Source organism: Lethenteron reissneri, unplaced genomic scaffold (assembly GCF_015708825.2).
Source record: "Lethenteron reissneri isolate LAM-NWPU_2019-01 unplaced genomic scaffold, ASM1570882v1 scaffold_428, whole genome shotgun sequence".
Lineage (NCBI taxonomy): Eukaryota > Metazoa > Chordata > Hyperoartia > Petromyzontiformes > Petromyzontidae > Lethenteron > Lethenteron reissneri.
In genome coordinates this window covers 1,817-24,253 of record NW_026891950.1, presented here as the reverse complement: position 1 = coordinate 24,253, position 22,437 = coordinate 1,817, and the positions used below count along the sequence as shown (strand labels likewise).

At 51.3% G+C, this 22,437-nt stretch overlaps 1 pseudogene; it reads left to right on the top strand.

Annotated features, from left to right (window-relative positions):
• Positions 1-270: 270 nt before the first annotated feature.
• Positions 271-7,050, top strand: LOC133339841 (uncharacterized; annotated as a pseudogene).
• The last annotated feature ends 15,387 nt before the right edge of the window (positions 7,051-22,437 follow it).

Here is a 22,437-nt window from a genome sequence, read left to right as displayed (position 1 = left end):
AGAGATGGAGTGATGTGGTACAAGAGGATGTGGAGCTGAGTGGTATTGCCGATGACTGGTACCAGCAGTGTCAAGATCGGAATCTGTGGAGGAGGCTACTGGCCAGTTGGAGGCAGTCACCCTCCAATAACAACGGAGGGCAGGGGAGTGAAACAACAACGAGCTGAGCGCCGGGTGGCTAAAGCACAGCAAGTTGGCACAGTAGGGAGCACAGGTGGTGCATCGGCCAGTCATCTCAGTCAGTAGAACCGTGGCACTTGGGTCTGCCCCATGACCTTCCAGCGGGTATTCGACACTGCACGTGGCCTCAACATGCACATAGCCTGGCACAATGCCGTGGTGACATCACCGCCTCTTAGTGGCGAATGACTGTTGTTGTGTTGGTCTAGGTGTGTGTGTGTAGGTATGCAGGTTCACGTCTGCAAGTATGCGTGGCATGTAGGTCACTCAGAAGGCGAGGTCTTGCAGTCTGTATTTTGTACAGACACACATCTCATACTGGTATGTGAATTTTATATGTATGTGTGGTGGGGATCGGTAGTACAGCGGTTAGCGAGCTATGCTATGCACCCGACGACCTGAGTACGATTCCCACTCGTGGCCAACACAAATGACGATTATCTAATGTCCCTGGGGCTGCCCCTAGGTCGACTCGGCCTCAAATAAGCACCCACGCCCTCGTGCGCCATGTCAGCCTTCGTAGGTTGCTGCTACTCGCCAATGGCAACTCATCCTGACAGTCTGCTAAGGTTACACACGTGGGGGGGGGGGTCTTTGCAGGAGGCACTGGAGAGGGGAGCTCGTTGGTGGGCCGCGAAAGTGAGCGGCATGCTGAGTGCGAGCGGCGCCTTCTCTGCTCCTGCGCCACCTCCTTGCTGGCCGCGCGCCCACGCCTCCTTCGCGCCGAAGGGCGCCTCCTGGAGCTTGTGGCGGCCACCACGCACGCCCGCTACCGGGCCGAGGAGGCGCGGGAACATGCGGACGAGTGAGGGCGTGGGGAATGCGTTACACAGGGATGGGTGCGGGGGGGGTTTGATCGGCGTTAAAGAATAGTGGGGCATGTTGGAGTTAAAGCCAGGGTCAGGTTCAGGGTTCGGGCCTCTCCAACAAACAACGAATCTCACACCAGACATTGGGTGTTTCTTTTACAGATGTTTTCAGCCATTTAATAGTGAGTTGTGTTTTAGAATTCAAATGGGAGAAAACCCACGCCTATCACCAGGAGCCAACGCCATCAACCGTATGGTTGGTGATTAGTCCACTTGCCATATTGTCCTTCTGGCAGAGCTAGGATATTCCTCCTCCTGGATCCCCACACAGGAAGGGAGTTTCACAACATCCACGTGCGATCCGCCAATTCGCTCTGCTGCTGCCTGCACCAGCACTGGATCGCAGGCCTCGTGCCGCGTAGCCCCCACCACCACCGTCCGGCTTAAGCGATGATTTCGCCGTCGGTTAGGGTTTCACCAGCACCCCCCAAAAGTCGGAGCGATCCTGTCCTAGACGGACGTTGAGGCGGTGGTTCACAGCCATGAGTTGGTGGTGGAAATTCTCCTTTACTATGGCAGGGATGAGTCTATACACAGGACAACCACTCCATAAGAGGTTTTTGGGTTAGATCGATAAATGTGTTGTTAAACCTGTCACCACCCGACATAGCCAATTTGTAAGGTTGGCTAAGTAAACAAAACAAATGCCAATGAGTTACTAGTTCAGTACACAGGTGTGTTGGAGAGTAAAATGTAAGGGTGCTAATTTTATTCACCCTGGAGGAGTGATGGGCTTTACCTGGTAACATAAAAACTTTAGTGTTATTTGTATATTTTTAAAGTGGTTTGTTTACTTTTCCTATAGTTTGCACTCCTATCGTGTGTTTGCACTGTTTGTTGGTGTAACGTTCTGACCTCGTTCCCCTCCAGTATAAATATGAATTCCAATTCTGATCTCACAACCTTGTGACAGCAAGCCACTCGCTTTGCCACTCGGGGCCCCAACTCTACCAGCGGCATGGGGGCTCTAACCACTGCCACTGCTCTGCTCCTTTCCCGTGATCCGATGACACCTCCTCCACCTCGACCCTCGCGCTGGGCAGGCTGGTGGCATCTCACGCGCGCTCATGGGCCAGGCTCGGGGGTGGCAGCGAAAGGGAGCCGGCACCCCCCGCAAACCCACCCTGGCTGCCGCCGCCGCCGCCCAGCGCTGGCGCAACCTCGTTGCTCTGCGCGACGAGCGCCTCTCGAGTCTGCCTGGCGCCAGTCTCGCTGACTGGCACGCCGGGCCGCGGCGCGCACAGGTGCGGCCGCGTCGCTCACTCTCTTGTTCGCTGGTTACCCTCACAGGACACACATGAAATAGATTGTGGGGGCCCTATCTGCTGAATAAAAATAAAAATTTACCTAATGGACCTTACTAATTAATTGACTCACCGACTGTCTAATTGAGTTACTGTGGAACTAACTGACTGAATGACCGACCACCAGCCACTTGACTGACTCACTATGTCCTACTCATCAAGTGACTGGCCACCTTGACAGTGAACCACCTCGTTACTAAAGACCCCGACTAGCCTGACTGACTGCCAGGCCGACTGATTCACTGACTGACCATCCAAGTGACTAACCAGCACATTCACTAAGTGACTGACTTTCTGCCTGCCAATTCGCCGACCGATTCTTAATGCCCGACCGCTAACCAGCGGGGGAGCGCCTGCGGGGTACTGAGCGTGTCTGCGGGATGCCGCAGGCGGAGATGGAGGCGCTGCGCTTGAGCTGCTGCATCTGAAGCAGGAGGAGGCAGCAAAAGTCCACGGAGCTTGAGGAGCAGAGTCGGGCGCTAACGCACGCCCGCAGGGGGCTGGAGGTGTGTGTGGGGTTGTGCTGGGGGTTGTGGTGGGGGTTGTGTGGGATGGAGGGGTGTTCCAGGGTTCATAATGTTTATACGTTCAACTTCTTTCGCACCATATAGCAAACCGTGCTAATTGGAGGTCTGGGGCAAGGACAACAACAAAACACAAACAGCAGTTTTAAATAAATTAGTTGAAAATCTATATTTAAAGTGCGTACTCTCGTGGCTTCCTAATATCGGGGACGAAGAGCGTTCCAGACGATTGCAGAAGCGCATCTAAAAGTGTGCGATGCGGTGACTATCTTTGTTTGATGACCAATCAAAAGCCACTTCTGCGAGGATGACTAGAGTTTAAGTGACGGTTTATGTTCCTTGACGATATCGGCAAAGGTATTGTGGTTATTTTGTGGAAAACACTGTGTGTAATGAGTGCAACCTTATAATGTATAAATAATGAGTCGGAGACACCAATCCTAGGTTCAAGCCCTGGATCTATCTCAGTGGGTTCATAATGACCGTAGCCAGAGATCCTGGGTTCAAGCCCTGGATCTCTCATAAGAGCCCAGGCCTGGGCCTGCTAGTGATGATAGAGCAGCCGACAGGCACCACTGTCTTGGTAGCCACCTTGATGCCGTCTATATGACTGATTTGATTTGATGCCTGCAGCGATCGCCCTGTGTGCCGTGTCCCCCGGTGTGTAGCTGTGGTGTGGTTGTGTGCTGTGTGTCTGCAAAGGTTTGGTCATACATGCTATGTTTTTCGTTTCTTTTTAAATTAGAAATCACAGTTCCTATGATCACGTTACATTGTTTTTATAGTAGCGTTGATTTCGAAAACATATGGGCTTAGCCATGTTTGTTTGTTGAAGTACAGAGTTAGCCTGATAAGTTTAATCCAAATTGTCTTATGGTTGTTATTGTTTGACGTGCATCCCATTGGGATTTTGCACACAGCGTTTAATATATGGTGTTTTTTTCTGGAATACTGCTGTTTTTTCCTGGATTTTTCTGTTGCGCATAGTCACTTTAAGACAGTGATGTGCGGTGAGGTCAATGGTTGGGGAGGCACTGGTGAGTATCAGAGACAGATTTACACAGGTATGAATCCGATAGAGGTAGCTTAAATTCACCATTCAATTGGCAGGATGCACAATGACTATTGGTTAGGCGGCCGTATGTTTCATATTTAATATCAGCATTCTTTACAACACACGCATACAGGTAAGTTACGTATTCGATTCACGTTTTATAGGCGAATGCAGTTCCACTTTTCATACTCATTCAATACAAATGATAATATATATTGCATGGTCTTACCTTTACTTGTAAATGAAGTCCATTTGCCTATCTGGACAAATATGTCAGTGACTTTGTTGTAGAAAGTCCTCTTTATTCTTTTAGTTTTAAAAGTCTTTCTGTCTCAATAGAGATGATTGCCAGGGATGAAAGTTGTCCTTGGTAAGTCCGATTCCGACTGTATGTTTTGAGTCGTTTCAAAGTAGAGAACGACCTTTCAACGGACGCTGTTGAAGCTAGTATAGTGAGCACCACCAGCTGGAGTAACTTTGTCGCTTCGGGAACTGTCCTGCATCAGATCATTCTGGGCCAAAAAGCTGAGGAGCTGTCCGGGTGATTTGCATTCGTTCCTCACCATTTGTGAACTATACAATCCGATAAGGTCAGCCTTTAGTCTAACAAAGTCAAAGTACCTTGCATATTTTGATAGGCTGTGCAGTTGGTGTCATCGAAATGTTGTGACATTTCATAAAATTTCGTGCAATTAACAAACCAAAGAAAGTTAGCTTACCGAAATGATCAAACCTAGCTTTCATTTCAACACTGAGATTGTCCAGAATGTTATAAAACATTATTTTCCTCTCATCTCTGATCGGCTGTTTACTTCGGGCATTGTCTGTCAGGCAAGTGTGACGCATTTCTACTTGAATCGATCATAGAAACTGTCGAACTCTTGTCTCTGGCTTTCCGCAACTTCTAATGTGTCACGGAATGGCGCACAGCAGAATCCAATGTCCATTACTTTATTCTGCAGCACACGAAAGAGTGCTTCAGTTTCATTGAATATGCCCTCATATGCCATTATGAAGAAGCAGCTTGATGCTTTTAACAGCCAGAGATCATATCCGGCGGCCATCATCAGGGTGTCATTGTCCCAACCATCGGGATTTTCGCTCATAATCAGGAACACAGCACGCAGATCAGATTGGTACATGCTGATCGTCTGAACTAGTCTAGAATTTGAGCTCCATCTCGTGGCGCTGCTCTTGGTAACGTCGCTTCACAGCATTGTCCAGTAGGTGGGTGCGCTTGGTCGAATTATGAAAAATGTCGCAAGTCCCTCAACTGTTTTAAAAAACTTTTACACTCAAGCATATATTTTGCTGAATGCGAAAGCACCAGCTTCAATTTGTGTGCATATCAATGAGAAAAACGTGGCTTCAGGTACCTTTTCTTTAATCTTGGCCTGCACCCCATTAAGATCTGATGCCATCACAGATGCTCCGTCATAAGTCTGAGCTATCAGCTTTTCAACGCAATTGTATTTCCCCAACACTCCCAAAACATATTCAGCAATAGCCGGTGCTTGTCTGCCATCACTGACATCATCAAATCCCAAGAACGCCTCTCTCACCTCACAAATCATCTCACAAATCACCTCACTTTTAGCCACATAACGCAAAATTACAGAGACCTGGGCTTTGTTTGTGACATCCGTTGTCTCGTCTACTTCGACTGCAACAAATGGGGCTGCATTAATCTCCTCTTTGATATCATTTCTAATTACATCACCGACTGCTTCGATTAAATCGTTCTGTATTCTGTTTGATAAGCCAGAAAACACAGTGGATGTCTCCAAATGTCTAGCTAACTTTTCATCTTTCTCAGCAAAAGCATGTAATAGCTCCACATAGTTGCCACAATTAGAAGAGCTGAAACTCTCATCATTACCACAAAATGCTAAGTCCTGTTTGGCTAGGAAGCAGGTCGCATTAATAAGGTCTTTTAAAACCTCACGGTTTTCCTTTATCTTAGCATTGTGGATGCTGATATTTAATCTCCGCTGTTCATTTAAAGCCAGATCTATCCTTGAAGATCCAAAGGTTTTTAAAGCAATTTGGCTTTGAATGTGAGTTGTCGATTTTCATGTTTGTTGTGGCTCCTTGGTAGATTTTTCAACATACATACAGACATAGGTGCTTGTGAAAAGCACTTGCCCCAGCAGTCTGTTGAGGCTCTATGGGGGATCCTTGTCTTTGTGTGTATGGCTGTGTGCAGGTGGAGCACAAGCGTTGTGATGCGGTGTTACGACGTCTGCGTGGGCAGCTGGCCGAGGCTCGGTCCCAGCGGGGTCAGCGCCCACTGTGACCCACAGGCCTACTGTGACCCTACACAATCTCACTGTGACCCCACTGTGACCCCACACAACCCAACTGTGACCCCACATTACCTCACTGTGACTCCAAATGACTCCACTGTGACCGCACACAATCCGACTGACCCCACACGACCCCACTGTGACCCCACTGCGACCCTACACGACCCTACCGTGACTCCACACGACCCCACCGTGACTCCACACGACCCCACTTTGACCCCACATGACCTCACTGTGATGACCCCACTGTGACCCCAATCGACCTCACTGTGACCCCACACAACCCCACTGTGACCCCACACGACCCCACTGTGACCCCACACGACCCCACTGTGACCCCACACAACCCCACCGTGACCCCACACAACCCCACCGTGACCCCACACAACCCCACTGTGACCCCACACGACCCCACTGTGACCCCACACAACCCCACTTTGACCCCACATGACTTCACTGTGATGACCTCACTGTGACTCCAATCGACCTCATCGTGACCCCACACAACCCCACTGTGACCCCACATAACCCGACTGTGACCCCACACCACCCCACTGTGACCCCACAGGACCCCTGACCCCACATGTCCCCACTGACCCGACAACCCCACTGTGACCTCAAGCCTAAAGATGACCCCGGCTATGAATTTGACCCCTGGGGTCGTGTTTAACGGCAATAGAAGGGCTGGATATGGGGTGAGGTGGTGGTGCGGTGGCTTTGAGATGTTAATTACCTCGCCTGGTATACAGGAGATGGTTGTTTCAATCCTGACCTTTGACGCCTGCTGTATATTTGGAGTTTGCGTCTCTCTCCTCGTGGTTGCATGGATTTTCTCTGGGTCCTCCGATTTTTCCCTCCACATTTAGAATAAAAATAGGTTTAGAGTATTTGGTTGCTATACATTTCCACATAATACGCCACTTTCGCTTAGCTATCATTTGTGGGGCAGGTCGCTCCTGAAAAAGAGTTGTCGAGCTTAGTGGGCCTTCCCTGCTAAAATAAAAATAGTTTAGTTTTGATTAAGCAGTGGTGGTGGTGGTTCGGAGGAAGTGGTGATGAGATAAGAGTTGGTGGGGAGGTAAAGATGATGATGTGGTGGTGGGGATGACAATAATTATGGGGTAGTGGAGATGGTGAGGAAGTGGTGGTAAGATTAAGGTGGGGGTGAGGATGATGTGGCGGTGGTGAGGTGATGGCGAGGAGGGGTACAGTGGGTTGCCTTGGCGAGAGCAGAGGGCTTGTGAGCAATCGAGAGGGAGCTGGGTTAAGAGCGAGCGAGTGAGCGGGCGGTCTGAATAGCGGGTCAGCAAGCCATGTCTCGTAGCTACTGTCGCCCGGCGTGGCGGATGCCTCGCACCACGTGCCCCACGTTTAGTTGACCCGCTTTGTTTTGTCTCATTTGAGATTCGTTGCTGCTCGTCTGAGACTGGCCTGGACCCTGACCCATGGCTCTAACCCTAACATGAGCCGAAACTCTTAACGCTGATTCAACCCCTAACAGCCATCCTACCACTTGAACTAACCCCAACCATGACCATGAAGGATGAAGAACCCTTGACCCTAAACGGAGCGCTCTCCCTGTTGCTCGCCGCTCTTCTTCCTGCTTATTGTCTGGGATCCTGCTCTTCCTCCCCCTCGTCGTCCTCGTCGTCCCTCCTCCCCCACCACCCCCTCCTCCCTCCGTCATCGTCGTCAATTGGCTTCTCATTAATTTCCGCTTGCCGCTCGCGCGGTCCCCGTCGTCGCCGCTTGTTGCCCGCGCAGGAGCCCGGTGCGACCTCGTCAGGGCCCCGCTTGGAACCGTCGCTCGCTCGTTAGTTAGCCTGCGCCACCCTCGTTTGCTGTCATGGTTGCGCACGTGAGGTTTTAATAAACGCGCTGTGCTTGGTCCCCGTGAAGTGCGTTCCTTCGTACAAAACCCGGTTCTGTCGTTTCTGCAATTTAATTCCAGCTGCTCCCTTCCGCCGCTCGTGTGGACACCTCCGATCTAAAATCAGCGTCGCCTGCATCCCGTCACGGGACATGGTGGTCATTCGCAGAGAGCAGCGCCCTGTGACTGAGAACGATCTCGCAGATGCAGATACAGCGGAACTTCTTCCGATATCCCTTGTGGTGACCTCTCAGACCTTGATTGCTCACCGCCACTCAGGCTGAGGCTGCTGGGCGCCAGCAGCAGCAGCGGCAGCAGCAGCAAGAGGCCCCTTCTGGAAGCAGACGTCGCTCTGGAGGAAAAGTGGCGGTACCGACGGTGGGCGGCACAGGCCGTCAAGTGGAGGAGGAGCGCCATTGACGTTCCCCCCCACAACGGCTGATCCTCCTGGCCGCTTGGTGCAATTTTTACCCATGCGATCTCTACCCGTGTGGTCTCTATGTCTGCTTGTGCTGCTGTCGAGATGCTCGGCTGCATGCGTGGAACTTGAAACCGATATTTTGTCGATTCTCCGAGATGGAATTGAGCCAACCTTTTAGTTATAAAATCCAGAGCGATTTCCTGCTCAAGGCAAGGCCCAATGAGCTGTATGGTTCTTTTTCAGAAGCGACCTTGGCCAAAAGTGATAGCTCAAAGGAGTGGGTTATGTGGAAATTTCTCGCAGCCAAATGCTCTAAATGCATGTTAATGCTTGCTGCATATTTGGAGTTTGCGTGTCTCCCCGTGGTTATGTGGATTTTTCTCCGGGTCCTCCGGTTTTTTCCCTCCACATTTAGAATAGATAATTTCCATTATTTTGCTGCTATAAATGTCGACATGATAAGCTACTTTGCTGAGCTATCGTTTGTGGCCAGGTCGCTCCTGAAAAATAAGTGCATACCTCCGTGGGCTCTGCCTAGTACGATGTGGTTGGTTTAGTTGTACTTGTATGTTTTGGATGATTTTTGTTTACCTTCCTGTACTTTGCACTACTATCGTGTTTTTATATTTGTTGTTGTAACTTTTTACCCGTCCCTACTGGACATTTTATGAAAAACAGCTTTGTAGCTCACCGGATTCCTCCAGTATATATATTCTGATTCTCTTATCGTAACTGTGCAGTTTCGATGACAATCATAGCACCAGATCTCATCTTCATCTCCAGATCTCATCTCCAGATCTCATCATTTCCAGATTTCATCTACATCTTATCATCTCCAGATCTTATCTCCATTTCATCATTTCTAGATCTCATCTTCGCCTCAATTTCCAGATCTCATCTTCATCTCATCATCTCCAGATTATGAAATCTCGCGACAAATCACTCCCCGTCACCCGAACTAAGAATAATGCCAAATTCCAGACAGTCCGGGTCAAACACGGACATGTGGCAGCCAGCCCCAGGTCAATACCGTGCGGTGTTTGCGACACTTTTTTACTTTGGCGAACGTAAGCTGCTGCTGAGTTGGCGTTAGTTGCATTGTTGCCCTGGGGCAGGCTGCAACAATCGCCCGGTGCTGAGGCGGTTGAACGCACGTGACGGCCATCGGTGGCCAGGCGTGCATGTCCAGCGGACAGCATTGGGTGACCGGGCTGGCACCATTAACTCGCTTGCTCTTGATGAGCCCAGTTTTACTACTACCCATTTCTATGATGCTGTGGGTCTCTATGGATCTCTTGTTGGCATCGGTACAATCTACAGATCTATACGTGCCCCCAGGTCACGATGTCATCAGGTCATTGGGTAATAACACGTCCAGGTGACCAATATGTGCACGGGTCACCAGTATGTGCACGGGTCACCAGGTTGTGCACGGGTCACCAGGTTGTGCACAGGTCACCAGGTCACCAGTATGTGCACGGGTCACCAGGTTGTGCACGGGTCACCAGGTGACCAATATGTGCACGGGTCACCAGGTTGTGCACGGGTCACCAGGTCACCATTATGTGCATGGGTCACCAGGTCACCGGTATGTGCACGGGTCACCAGGTTGTGCACAGGTCACCAGGTTGTGCAATGGTCACCAGGTCACCAGGTTGTGCACGGGTCACCAGGTTGTGCACGGTCGACCAGGTTGTGCACAGGTCACCAGGTGATCAATATGTGCACGGGTCACCAGGTTGTGCACGGGTCACCAGTTCACCAATATGTGCACGGGTCACCAGGTTCTGCACGGGTCACCAGGTCACCAGTATGTGCACGGGTCACCAGGTTGTGCACGGGTCACCAGGTCACCAGTATGTGCACGGGTCACCAGTATGTGTACGGGTCACCAGGTTGTGCACGGGTCACCAGGTTGTGCACGGGTCACCAGGTCACCAGCATGTCCCCAGGTATTTCAGGTACGGCACATTGCAGGGCCATCTGGTGGTTCCGTCGCTGTCGATGTCCGGGGCTCAGGCGGCTCCACCGGAAGCGGCGCATCCCTCCCCCTCCCTCCGTCCTTCCATTCCCCCCCCCCCCGCACTGATGGCGGCGGAGTCGCTGGAGATGCAAACTCAGCGCCGCTCGTAGGGCGAGAGAGAGAGGGGGGACCCAGGGCCTTACCAGGGCACTGCCATCGCCACCCTCACCTTCCTCACGACCCTCACCTTCCTCACCACCACCATCACCACCCTTACCACCACCATCACCACCCTTACCACCACCATCACCACCCTTACCACCACCATCACCACCCTTACCACCACCATCACCACCCTTACCACCACCATCAACCACCATACGCCGCCGGCAACAGCGACGTGTCTGCCTGGGCCTTCTTCACCGGGATCCGGATCTTCCCGGCACCTTTCTGGGCCTTCGCCCCTGCGATGGTGCACACCTTCCCGGGCCTTCATCACCGTCAGTGTCGTCTCCGGGCCCTCGCGGCTGTAAGCAGCGTCACCCCGGGCCCGGGTGATGCTTCGCCGTTACTATGGCCGAAGCCAGGAGGTTCACGAAGTCTCTGAGCAAGCCGGGGACGGCGGCCGAGATGAGGCAAAGCGCCTCGGAGGCAGTCAGAAGGTCCACGTACAGCCAGGTGAGCGATGAAGGTCCCGGGTGTGGGTGTGTGTGTATGTATGCGTGTATAAGAGAGTGCCTGGCCTTTACACTGTGCGTTGCACTGTGTGTGTTACACTGTGTTACGGTCCTTCACTGTGTGTGCATGTATGTGTGAGTGACTGGCCTTCAGTGTTGCGAGTGCTGGATCACCATTCGCCTGACTGCTGCTGCTACTGGTGTCCCACTCCACATCCCCGATCGGCGTGTGGTGGTGGTAGCGAGGGTGAACACGCATGCCCAATGTGTGAGAATACACAGCACCAAAAAACAAGGACCCCCCGTGTAGCCTCAGCAGACTATTGGGCAAGTTCTGCTAGCTAGCTTCACGGTACACTCGGGGTGGATAGCCAGCGCCACGCCCGACCGCCTTTGTCTCCCCAGTTGGCGATGTTTACACATCGCAGCAGGTACTCAGAGGATGAGTCGACCTAGGGGAGGCCCAGTGGACAGTTCAGATGATCGTCACTGGGTTCGTAGCGCAGCTCGCTAACCGAAGCGCCACAGCTCCCCACGGCACATACATCATATCCACATCACATACCACGCACACACACATCATATCCACATCACATACCACGCACACACACATCATATCCACATCACATACCACGCACACACACATCATATCCACATCACATACCACGCACACACACATCATATCCACATCACATACCACGCACACACACATCATATCCACATCACATACCACGCACATACACATCATATCCACATCACATACCACGCACACATCATATCCACATCACATACCACGCACACACACATCATATCCACATCACATACCACACACACATCATATCCACACCAGTATTTGGTGTGCGTGTGTACAAAATACAGGTTGGAAAACATCGCCTTCACGGTGACCTACATGCCACAAATACCTGCGCACGTGAGCCTGCGCACGTGAGCCTGCGAACCTGCACACATACGCCAAGACACACACACAGATACACACGCCCTCACAGAAATGCTCAGCAAACCTGCAGACCTGTTGTTGCACTACAAAGACGAAAATCCACCGTATAACCTAACCATACCGTTTAACACGTAGGCTTTCGCGACCAATGTTATTCATAATCAACGTTTTTTGGGTTTAGATCGCGATGATGCTGGTTGCAATTACCAGCGAAACGTCGTACTCAAATTGTAAATGTTGTGGCTTCAACACACCGGTGGGCTAAAGCAGTGAACTATTTGTCTTTGTCAACGTGACACATTTTTACTGATTGGCCGTGTCGGGTGGTGGAGGGTTACGACACATTTATAAATAAACGCGATCTAAACCCAAAAACGTTGATTATGAACTAACCATACTGTTTGGGCAAGTGCTGTCCGTGAGCACCTATGAAGGCTGGCACGGCACACGAGGTGGGGGGGGGGTGATAGTCAGCACCACTCCTGACCACCTTTGTCTTCCTAGTTGCAATGATGCGTACACATCGCACCAGGTACTCAATTCAGACCCAGGACAGGTTCAGATGATCGTCACTGGTGTTGGCCGTGAGCCGGAATCTAACTCAGGTTGCCGGGTTCGTAGCGTAGTGCGTTAACCACTGCACCACTACTTCCCACGTACGTATGCTGAACTTTTTTCGCACCCTACGTAGCCAACTGTGCTAATCGGCGGTGTGGGAGAAGGACTAAACTAAACACAAATTCAGTTCTAAAGAAATTAATTTGTCTGAACGCACGCGATGCGGTGACCACCGTCTTTGTTCGATGGCTGAGCCAAAATCCGCTGCTACGAGGATGAGCGGAGTTCGCGTGGTGATGGTTTATGCTCCTTGAGATCAGCGAGATACAGTATTGTGGTTCATTTGTGGCAGGCACTTTGTGTGTAATGCGTGCGACCTTATCACGTATTCGTTCAGCAAGCGGAAGCCACAGCTGCACATTGAGCACTGGACGGACACGGTCGGTTCTTGTAGTACCCGTCACGACATGCGCACGCCTTGATACACGCACACGCCTAGATACACATATACACACCTGGATACCTAAACACAATTATTTACCTACAAACACACACACACCCTGACACGACATGCCAGCCTCTTACATTCAGAGCCCTTGTCCCTAGCTGCTGTCCCATCTTTAACCCTGACAGTGTCAAAAAACATCACCTACCAATCACTAACCACATCACCTACCCCAATCACTAACCACATCACCTACCCCAATCACTGACCACATCACCTACCATCACTAACCACATCACCTACTAATCACTAACCACACCTACCCCAATCACTAACCACATCACCTACCAATCACTAACCACATCACCTACTAATCACTAACCACATCACCTACCCCAATCACTAACCACATCACCCACCAATCACTAACCACATAACCTACCCCTATCACTAACCACATCACCTTCCAGTCACTAACCACATCACCTACCCCAATCACTAACCACATCACCTACCCCAATCACTAACCACATCACCCACCAATCACTAACCACACATCACCTACTAATCACTAACCACATCACCCACCAATCACTAACCACATCACCTACCAATCACTAACCACATCACCTACCAATACTAACCACATCACCTACCAATCACTAACCACATCACCTACCAATCACTAACCACATCACCTACCCCAATCACTAACCACATCACCTACCCCAATCACTAACCACATTACCTACCAATCACTAACCACATCACCTACCCCTATCACTTACATTCAGAGCCCTTATCCCTAGCTGCTGTCCCATCTTTAACCCTGACAGTGTCAAAAACCACATCACCTATCAATCACTAACCACATCACCTACCAATCAATAACCACATCACCTACCCCAATCACTAACCACATCACCTACCCCAATCACTAACCACATCACCTACCCCAATCACTAACCACATCACCTACCCCAATCACTAACCACATCACCTACCCCAATCACTAACCACATCACCTACCCCAATCACTAACCACATCACCCACCAATCACTAACCACATCACCTACCCCAATCACTACCACATCACCTACCCCAATCACTAACCACATCCCACCAATCACTACCACATCACCTACCCAATCACTAACCACATCACCTACCCAAATCACTAACCACAGCACCTACCAAATCACTATGCCACATCACCTACCCCAATCACTAACCACATCACCTACCCCAATCACTAACCACATCACCTACCAATCACTAACCACATCACCTCCCCCAATCACTAACCACATCACCCACCAATCACTAAACCACATCACCTACCCCAATCACTAACCACATCACCTACCCCAATCACTAACCACAATCACCTACTAATCACTAACCACATCACCTACCCCAATCACTAACCCAATCACCTACCCAAATCACTACCACATCACCTACCCCAATCAATAACTACATCACCTACCCCAATCACTAACCACATCACCTACCTATCACTAACCACATCACCCACCCCAAGCAATAACTACATCACCTACCCCAATCAATAACTACATCACCTACCAATCACTAACCACATCACACACCAATCACTAACCACATCACCTACCCCAATCACTAACCACATCACCCACCAATCACTAACCACATCACCTACCCCAATCACTAACCACATCACCTACCCCAATCACTAACCACATCACCTACCAATCAATAACCACATCACCTACCCCCAATCACTAACCACATCACCTTCCAGTCACTAACCACATCACCTACCAATCACTAACCACATCACCTACCAATCACTAACCACATCACCTACCAATCACTAACCACATCACCTACCAATCACTAACCACATCACCTACCAATCACTAACCACATCAACCTACCAAATCACTAACCACATCACCTACCAATCACTAACCACATCACCTACCAATCACTTACCACATCACCCACCAATCACTAACGACATCACCTACCCCAGGGGTCGGGAACCTTTTTGACTGGAGAGCCATAAAAGCCAAATATTTCTAAATATATTTCATTGAGAGCCATATAGTATTTTTAACGTATAATAAATTAAATGTCTACTTTTAATGCGACTTCTGGTGCTGCATGGTTTTGCTGATGGCCTTGTAGTCTGGTTCATACGTGGTGAGGTTGAGCTTCGTGCAGGCGTGACCCGTGAAATTTATCTTCAAACTAATTTCTGTTTACTTTAAAATGACACAGTATTATTAAGCAATATCACAAGTATTTTAAAATCAGTTCCAAACTGATTTTTTTATTTTTTTTTCAACTCAAAATTGCCTGGGAGCCATATGCCGTCACTGGAAGAGCCATATATGGCTCGCGAGCCATAGGTTCCCGACCGCTGACCTACCCTAACGACCGATCAAACAGCAGCTGTAGCAGAAATCTTGTGTGTGTCAGTGTGTGAGCGTGCCTGTGAGTGTGTGTGTGAGCATGCGTGTGAGTAAGTGTGTGTGCTTGTGTGTGAGCGTGTGTTTCAGTGTGTGAGCGTGCGTGTCAGTGTGTGAGCGTGTGTCAGTGTGTGAGTGCACGTGTCAGTGTCTGAGTGTGTGTCAGTATGTGAGCATGTGTCTCACTGTGCGAGTGCACGAGTGCGTGTGAGTGCGTGTCAGTGCGTGAGCGTGCGTGCGTGTGAGTGCGTGAGCATGTGTTCAGTGTGCGAGTGCACGTGGAGTGCGTGAGCGTGTGTGTGAGCGTGCGGGTAAGTGTGTGAGCATGCGTATCAATATCTGAACCGGTCCTGGGACTCTTCTAGATCGCCTGAGCCTTAAATGAGTATGTATGTATGTTGGCTTCTTTTTGCACCGTATGTAGCCAACCGTGCCAATCAGAGGTACTGGGCGAAGGACAATGGTGCTGTGTGTAAACATCAGCACTGGGGAGACAAAGGCAGCCAGGTGTGGTGCTGGCCCCCCTCCCCTTCATGTTCTGTGCTGGCCCTAATCGATGCTCGCAAACGGCTCTTTCCCCAACAGTTTGTTGGGTGGAGGATCTTTGTTTATTTAAGTGTGTGAATGAGGAAGACGCAAACGGTGTTGGCTGGGTCATGTAGCCCGCATGCCCAGCCACCGCATGCCCAACAGCTTTTGTTTGGCCCGATAGAGGGGACTCAATGGGCGTGGCACGGAAAAAGAAGAGATGGAGTGATGTGGTACAGGAGGATGTGGAGCTGAGTGGACTTACCGATGACCGGTACCAGTGGTGTCAACATCGGCTTCTGTGGAGGAGGGCTCGTGAAGGACGCTGCTGGGCAGTTGGAGGCAGTCACCTTCCAACAACAGCGGGGGCGGAGGAGCGACACTCACAATAACGAGCGGAGCGCGGTTTTCAACAAAGTCAGAGCGCCAGGCTGCTAAAATGAAGTGAGTTGGTACAGTAGAGAGCACAGGTGGTGCATTTGACAACATCTCAGGCAGTCACCCATTGTACCTGGGTCTGTGACATTGCCTCCTGTCAGTGAGCCTTTACACTTCATGTAGCCTCAAAGTGCACCTAGCCTGGCACAGGTGCCGTGGTGATGTCACTGGTGAACAAGGGTTATTGTTATTGTGAGTGCCAGTGTGTGTTAGCATAGGGATGGCCTTCTATTGGTTAACCGTGTTCTGTATGCTGATGATTTGGTCATTGCTGATCACTTTGAGAAGGGATTTGAGGCTCTGCTGCTGAACCTGGAGTGTGCCATGAAAAGGTGGGACCTTACCATCAGCCCCACCAAAGCAAAGAACCTGGTCCGGGTATTTAATGTCCTCTTACCTTATCTAGAGTCATATAAAGAGCCTCATCTCAAGGCACCTGAAATAAATTTTAAAATTGTACATCAGGTGATAGTGTTTGAGATAAAGAGTGGGGCTATTAAGAGTGATTGTGTAATTATGGTGACAGGACAACAGGCGAGAGTGGTTAAGGAGGGGTTGGGGGAGTGATAGGGGTAGCAGTGGTGATAGGGGTTGGGGTAGTGATAGGGGTTGGGGTAGTGATAGGGGTTTGGGTAGTAATAGGGGTTTGGGTAGTGATAGGGGTAGTGATAGGGGTTGGGTGGGAGTGATAGGGTTGGGGTAGTGATAGGGGTAGTGATAGGATTTGGGGTAGTGATAGGGGTTGGGGTAGTGATAGGGGTGTGATAGGGTTTGGGGTAGTGATAGGGTTGGGGTAGTGAGGAGGGGTATGATAGGGGTTTTGGGGTAGTGATAGGGGTTGGGTAGTGTAGGGTTGGGTAGTGATAGGGGTAGTGATAGGGGTTGGGGTGATAGGGGTTGGGGTAGTGATAGGGTTGGGTAGTGATAGGGGTAGTGAATAGGGTTGGGGTAGTGATAGTGGTTGGTAGTGATAGGGGTTGGGGTAGTTATAGGGGTAGTGATGGGGTTGGGTAGTGATAGGGTTGGGGGTAGTGATAGGGTTGGGTATTATAGGGGTATGAAGGGTTGGGTAGTGATAGGGTTGGGTAGGGTTGGGGTAGTGATAGGGGTTGGGGTAGTGATAGGGTAGTGATAGGGGTAGTGGTAGGGGTAGGGGTTGGGGTAGTGATAGGGGCTGGGGTAGTGGGGTGTTTGGGGTAGTGATAGGGTTGGGTGTCGGTTAGGGTAGTGATAGGGGTAGTGATAGTGATAGAGTAGTGTGGGGTTGGGGTAGTGATAGGGGTTGGGGTTGAGGGGTTGGGGTAGTGATAGGGGTTAGTGATAGGGGTTGGGGTAGTGATAGGGGTAGTGATAGGGGTTGGGGTAGTGATAGGTGTAGTAGGGGGTGTGTGTTAGGGTAGTGATAGGGGTTGGGGTAGTGATAGGGGTAGTTATGGGGTTTGGGGTAGTGATAGGGTTGGGTAGCCTGGTCGGAGCTGGGTGGTGTGGAGACAGGGAGTAGCAGTAGGATGGGCAAGGGGAGTAGAGATGGGGGTTGTTTTAAGTGAGGAACGGAAACCGATTATAGTGAGGATTGTCTGTGCGTGCTGCAGTGGGTTTGTTCCAGTGGAGGGGAGCGAAAAGGGAGCAGGAGGGAGAGAGCAAGACTGGGCGCAGCAGGGAGGGAGGATTAGAGAGGGACGGTGGAGACTGGCAGCGTAAGAGGAACGGCATGGGGCAGATAGTGAGAGATGAAAGAAGCGAGATGAGGTGGGGCAAGACTATGGAGGGATTGGTAGACTAGAGTGATGAATGGTTAACAACAGCGATAGTAAACAGGGAGCCAGTGGAGTTGGAAAAGTAGAGCACAAGTGTGGAAATTGTGGGGAGAGGTTAAAAAAGAATCCAGGATGAGGCATTTTGTTTCTGTTGTCGGAGAGGAGTAAAAGGCGTAGTAGGCAGGAAGGCCGAGAAGAAGAGAGTTGCAGAAGTCGAGCTGAGTGAACGCGAGGGAGTGAACCGGGAGTTTAGCAGCAGGGAGTTTGTATGTATGTTGAACCTCTTCACACCGTACATAGCCAACCGTGCTGATAGGAGGTGCGGGGGAGGACAACAAACTACACCACTAACAGCAATTTTAAATAAATTAGGTTTTAAGTCTTTATATAAACGTGCATAGCTCCAGTGGCTTCCTAATATCAGAAGGAAGAGCGTTCCAGATGCCGCAGAAGCACTCCCTCGGCAACCGTGCGGTGCTGTCACCACCTTTGATCGATGGCCAGCCACCGCCACAACTGCGAGGATAACCGGAGTTTGCGTGTGATGGTTTGTGTTTCTTGACAAGATCAGCAAGGTATTGTGGTTCATTTGTGGCAAGCACTTTGTGTGTAATTAGTGTGACCTATAATAATGTATTCAGGTCAGAGTTAGATGAGGGGACTATTTAGCCAATATTGAAATGGTGAAAGTGGCGAGTGTGGGTAGTGGCAGAGATGCGGTTGAGAGGGAGAAGTTGGAGATGACCCCGTTGGTGGTTGCGAGCAGAGGAGACAGGAGGAGCGAGGGACAAGTGGGGGAGGGAGATGGAATGACATGGTGGAGGGAGCAGGGAGAGGGGGAAGAAAAGAATATCAGTATTGGAAGGATTGATGTTAATGGAGAGGTCAACTTCAACTAAACTATAAGCTATTTATTTTTTACAAGGTAAGGCCCATTGAGCTGTAGATTTCTTTTTCAGAAGCGACCTGCCCACAAATGATAGCTCAAACGAAGTGGCTTATCACTTGTAAATGTAACAGCCAATTATTACAAACGTGTGACATTGATTCTAAATGTGGAGGGAAAAAACTGGAGGACCTGGAAAAAATCCACGCGACCACGGGGAGAGAGAGACACGCAAACTCCAAACAGCAGCAGGTGTAGGGTCAGGATGGAAACATCGACCTACTGCATACCAGGCGAGGTATTTCATCTCCTCACCATCGCAGTGTGACATCCAGGATTGGACAGTGACTGAGCAGAGTCGGAAATGGGGGAGTCAAGGTCCAGGGTCAAGGAGGGACAGGAAAAGAAAGTCTGGGTGTGGACGTCGAAGAAGTATTGGGGAAAGTTAGGTGAAGACATGACAGCTTCCAGAGGTGGGTTGCAGAGGGAGATTTTAACACGTCGGCTCTCGTGACCAATGTCATTCACAATAAATCGCCCGATGAAACTTGTTCTAATTACCAGCGAAACGTCCTACTCTGGGTTTACTCTCAAACCACCGGTGTACTGAGGTAATAACTAATTGATTACCTAACAAACCTTTACTAATTGGCTGTGTCGGGTGGTGGTGGTGGGTTTAACAACACATTTATGTTTTTGCGACCTAACCTCCTAAAGAAGTTTTATTCTGCAAGAGAGAATCGTAAAGTTCCTCGGACAGACCCCTTGGGAGACACCGACAGTGACAAGGAAGGTGGAGTGGTAATCAAACGCTTGTGGAGAGAGTGGAGGAGTTCATGGGCCTAGCCTAGCACAAGCTTCGTGGTGACGTCACATGGCACTGAGTGGTGAATGACAACTGTTGTGTGTGTGTGTGTTCACTATACTGTCTACGTATTGTGTTTATACGTGTGTATACGTGTGTGTACAGATACATGGAGGCTGATCGATGCCCGGGTGCGGTCAAGGGATGGCTCCCTATTGCTCAACCATGTTATGTATGCTGATCTGGTAATCACTGCTCGCTCAGAGGAGGAGTTGGAGGCGCTGCTACTAAACCTGGAGCTTGCCACCAAGAAGTGGGGCTTTACCATCAGCCCTACCAAAACTGGGCAGTATGCTCATGACCGGCTCCGGTTTAGCAGCAGAGGTCTCACTCCGAATCAGTCGAGCGGCAATATCTTTTCATCGGTTGCGTAGCGCTGTGTGGAAGCTACCTGGTCTGTCGCTCCGCACGAAGGTTCAGGTCATACCTCCCTTCTCTACGCTTGTGAAAAGTGGACCCCCCGAATGGAACATCTTCGCCGGTTAGAAACATTTAGGCTGGCCTGCCTACGATCCATCCTGGGTTTAACCAGGCTGGATTGTGTGAGGAGCTCACAAATCCTTGAAAGATCTGGGTAAAGTCCCATCGGTGAGCTCCTCCGGCAGGCAAGGCTGCGCTGGTTGGGTCATGTAGCCCGCATGCCCAGCCACCGCATGCCTCTAAACAGCTTTTGTTCGGCCGGATCGAGGGGGCTAAACGGGCGCGGCACGGGCTAGAGAAGAGATGGAGTGATGTGGTACAGGAGGACGTGGAGCTGAGTGGACTTGCCGATGACTGGTACCAGCGGTGTCAAGATCGGCCTCTGTGGAGAAGGCTTGTGAAGGACGCTACTGGGCAGTTGGAGGCAGTCGTCCTCCAACAACAACGGAGAGCGGAGCAACGATGTTCACAACGAGCGGAGTGCCGGGTGGCTAAAGCACAGCAAGTTGGCACAGTAGGGGACACAGGTGGTGCATCAGCCATCGTCTCAGTCAGTCGACCCGTGGCACCTGGGTCTGCCCCGTGACCTCCTGCGAGCAGGCTTTCGACACTTCACGTGGCCTCAAGGTGCACATAGCCTGGCACAAGTGTCGAGGTGACGTCACCGCCACATAGTGGCGAATGGCGGTTTGTTGTTGTATGCAAAGACAAAGAGCTTGTATCTGGTGCTGTGTGTATTTATCAACACTGGCTAGACAAAGGCGGCCAGGAATGCTACTGGCCGCCATAGCGCTCGTGCTGCGTTGGCCTTAATAGGTGCTCGCTAACAGAACTTTCCCTGCAGTCTATGTTGCCTACATGGGCGTCTGTGCCCAACAGATGAAGTACTGCCCCTTATGACTGCCCTCAATCACTGCCCCCTCTCACTGCCCCCTCCTCACTGCCCCCTCTCACTGCCCCTCTCACTGCCCCTCTAACTGCCCCTCTAACTGCCCCTCTCACTGCCCCCTCCTCACTGCCCCTCTCACTGCTCCTCTCACTGCCCCCTCTCACTGCCCTCTTCACTGCCCCCTCTCACTGCCCCTCTCACTGCCCCCTCTCACTGCCCCTCTCACTGCTCCTCTCACTGCCCCTCTCACTGCCCCCTCTCACTGCCCCTCTAACTGCCCCTCTAACTGCCCCCTCTCACTGCCCCCTCTCACTGCCCCCTCCTCACTGCCCCCTCCTCACTGTCCCCCTCCTCACTGCCCCCTATCACTGACCCCTCTCGCTGCCCTCTCCTCACTGCAGCTCCTCACTGCCTCCTCTCGCTGCCCCCTCTCACTGTCCCTCTCACTTGCCACTCTCACTGCCCCCTCCTCACTGCCCCTCTCACTGCCCCCTCTCACTCCCCCTCTCAATGCCCCCTCCTCACTGCCCCTCTTCACTGCCCCTCTCACTGCCCCCTCTCACTGCCCCCTCACTGCCCCCTCTCACTGCCCCCTCTCACTGCCCCTCCTCACTGCCCCCTCCTCACTGCCCCCTCCTCACTGCCCCCTCTCGCTGCCCCCTCTCGCTGCCCCCTCTCACTGCCCCTCTAACTGCCCCTCTAACTGCCCCTCTCACTGCCCCCTCCTCACTGCCCCCTCCTGCCCCTCTCACTGCCCCCTCCTCACTGCCCCCTTTCACTGCCCCCTCTCACTGCCCCTCTCACTGCCCCCTCTCACTGCTCCTCTCACTGCCCCCTCTCGCTGCCCCCTCCTCGCTGCCCCCTCCTCACTGCCCCTCTCACTGCCCCCTCTCACTGCCCCCTCCTCACTGCCCCCTTTCACTGCCCCCTCTCACTGCCCCCTCCTCACTGTCCCCTCCTCACTGCCCCCTATCACTGACCCCTCTCGCTGCCCTCTCCTCACTGCAGCTCCTCACTGCCTCCTCTCGCTGCCCCCTCTCACTGCCCCTCTCACTTGCCACTCTCACT